Raw genomic sequence first — 2,690 nt, forward strand, 5'->3', positions numbered from 1 at the left:
TACCCTCTTTCTGAAAATCGTCGATTTTCGGTCCAAACGCAATAAATCTAAAGTTATCTGTAATTCTGATGGTATAACCATCAGAATACGTGCGAGCTATGTTTATACAGTGATTTCTATGAAATAAATACTTAAAATAATGTTGATTTAAATACTTTCAGAAAGCATTCGCTCAAATCCGCGCTCTCCGGTATTTTTCTGTTTTACCGACTGATGGTAAAACAGGGATCTGCTTTACCGACTGATGGTAAAACAGGTATAACCATCAGAATTCGTGCAAACTATGTTTATACAGTGATTTCTATGAAATAAATACTTAAAATAATGTCCTCTAAGAATAAAGTAGATTTGAATACTTTAAGGAAGTACTCTATTTCGGAAAATCGTCGATTTTCGGTCCAAATGCAATGAATCCGAAATAATCAGTAATTCCTCGAATATAACCATTAGAATTCGTGCAAGCCATTTCTATACAGTGATTTCTGTGGAAAAGTTACTCAAAATAATGTTTTTTAATATATAAAGTCGATTTGAATACTTTAAGGAAGTACCCTCACTCGGAAAATCGTCGATTTTCGGTCCAAATGCAATGAATCCGAAATAATCAGTAATTTCTAGAATGTAACCATCAGAATTCGTGCAAGTTATGTTTATACAATGATTTCTGTAAAAAAATGACTGGAATCATGTGAAATTATGTGAAATTACATGTTTATCTCTTAAACAAATCGATTGAAATTATGTGAAATTACTTGAAATTATGTGAAATTATGTGAAGATTCTGTGAAAAAATTCTTTACAAATTTTTTTCTCACAAAAAAAATTCTGTGAAAAAATTACTAAAAATAATTTTCTCTGAAAAATAAAGTCGATTTAAATACTTGAAGGAAGTACCCTCTTTCGGAAAATCGTCAATTTTTCGTCCAAACGCAATAAATCCAAAGTAATCAGTAATTTCTCTAATATAACCATCGGAATTCATGCAAGCTATGTTTATACAGGTATTTCTGCAAAAAAATTACTTTTAATAATGTTCCTTGAAAAATAAAGTCGATTTGAATACTTTAAGGAAGTACCCTCTTTCTGAAAATCGTCGATTTTCGGTCCAAACGCAATAAATCCAAAGTTATCTGTAATTCTTCGAATATAACCATCAGAATTTGGGCAAGCTATGTTTATACAGTGATTTCTGTGAAAAAATTACTCAAAATAATGTTCTATAAAAAATAAAGTCGATTTGAATCCTTTACGATGGTTCTCTTACCTGGAAAATCGTCGATTTTTGGTCCAAACGCAATGAATCCAAAATAATCAGTAATTTCTCGAATATTACCATTAGAATTTGTGCAAGCCATATTTATACAGTGATTTCCGTGAAGAAATTACTAAAAATCATGTTCTTAAAAAAATAAAGTCGATTCGAATACTTTAAGGAAGTACTCTCTTTCGGAAAATCGTCAATTTTCCGTCCAAACGCAATAAATTCAAAATAATCAGTAATTTCTCGAATATAACCATCAGAATTCGTGGTAGCCATGTTAATACAGTGATTTCTGTGCAAAAATTAGTTAAAATAATGTTCCCTGAAAAATAAAGTCGATTTGAATACTTTAAGGAAGTACCCTAACTTGAAAAATCGTCGATTTTCGGTCCAGACCCAATGAATCCAAAAGAATCAGTAATTTGTTGAATATAACTATCAGAATTCGTGCAAGCCATGTCTATACAGTGATTTCTGTAAAAAAATTACTTAGAATAATGTTCTTCAAAAAATAAAGTCGATTTGAATACCTTAAGGAAGTACCCTCACTCGGAAAATCGTCGATTTTCGGTCCAAACGCAATGAATCGAAAATAATTTGTAATTTCTCGAATATAACCATTAGAATTCGTGCAAGCCATGTTTATAGAGTGTTTTCTGTGAAAAAATTACTAAAAATTATGTTCTTCCAAAAATAAAGTCGATTTGAATACTTTAAGGAAGTACTCTTTTTCGGAAAATCGTCGATTTTCGGTCCAAATGCAATGAATCCGAATTAATCAGTACTTTCTCGAATGTAACCATCAGAATTCGTGCAAGCCATGTTTATACAGTAATTTCTGTGAAAAAATTAGTTAAAATAATGTTCTTCAATATATAAAGTCAATTTAAATACTTTACCGTAGTACCCTCACTCGGAAAATCGTCGATTTTCGGTCCAAATGCAATGAATCCGAAATAATCAGTAATTTCTAGAATGTAACCATCAGAATTCGTGCAAGTTATGTTTATACAATGATTTCTGTAAAAAAATGACTGGAATCATGTGAAATTATGTGAAATTACATGTTTATCTTTTAAACAAATCGATTGAAATTATGTGAAATTACATGAAATTATGTGAAGTTTCTGTGAAAAAATTCTTTACAAATTTTTTTCTCACAAAAAGATTTCTGTGAAAAAATTACTAAAAATAATTTTCTCTGAAAAATAAAGTCGATTTAAATACTTGAAGGAAGTACCCTCTTTCGGAAAATCGTCAATTTTTCGTCCAAACGCAATAAATCCAAAGTAATCAGTAATTTCTCTAATATAACCATCGGAATTTATGCAAGCCATGTTGATACAGGTATTTCTGCAAAAAAATTACTTTAAATAATGTTCTTCAAAAAATAAAGTCGATTTGAATAGTTGAAGGAAGTACCCTCTTT

General features: G+C 30.0%; 1 long non-coding RNA gene across 1 annotated transcript; it reads right to left on the reverse strand.

Annotated features, from left to right (window-relative positions):
* Window positions 1-1,883: 1,883 nt before the first annotated feature.
* LOC123275486 lies at window positions 1,884-2,202 on the reverse strand. The gene is made up of 3 exons (XR_006511690.1): window positions 2,175-2,202; window positions 1,987-2,099; window positions 1,884-1,917 (listed from the first exon to the last, which is right to left on the reverse strand). It is a non-coding gene; the product is annotated as an uncharacterized LOC123275486 (long non-coding RNA).
* Window positions 2,203-2,690: the final 488 nt, after the last annotated feature.

The sequence above is a fragment of the Cotesia glomerata genome, linkage group LG2 (genome assembly GCF_020080835.1).
Source record: "Cotesia glomerata isolate CgM1 linkage group LG2, MPM_Cglom_v2.3, whole genome shotgun sequence".
Lineage (NCBI taxonomy): Eukaryota > Metazoa > Arthropoda > Insecta > Hymenoptera > Braconidae > Cotesia > Cotesia glomerata.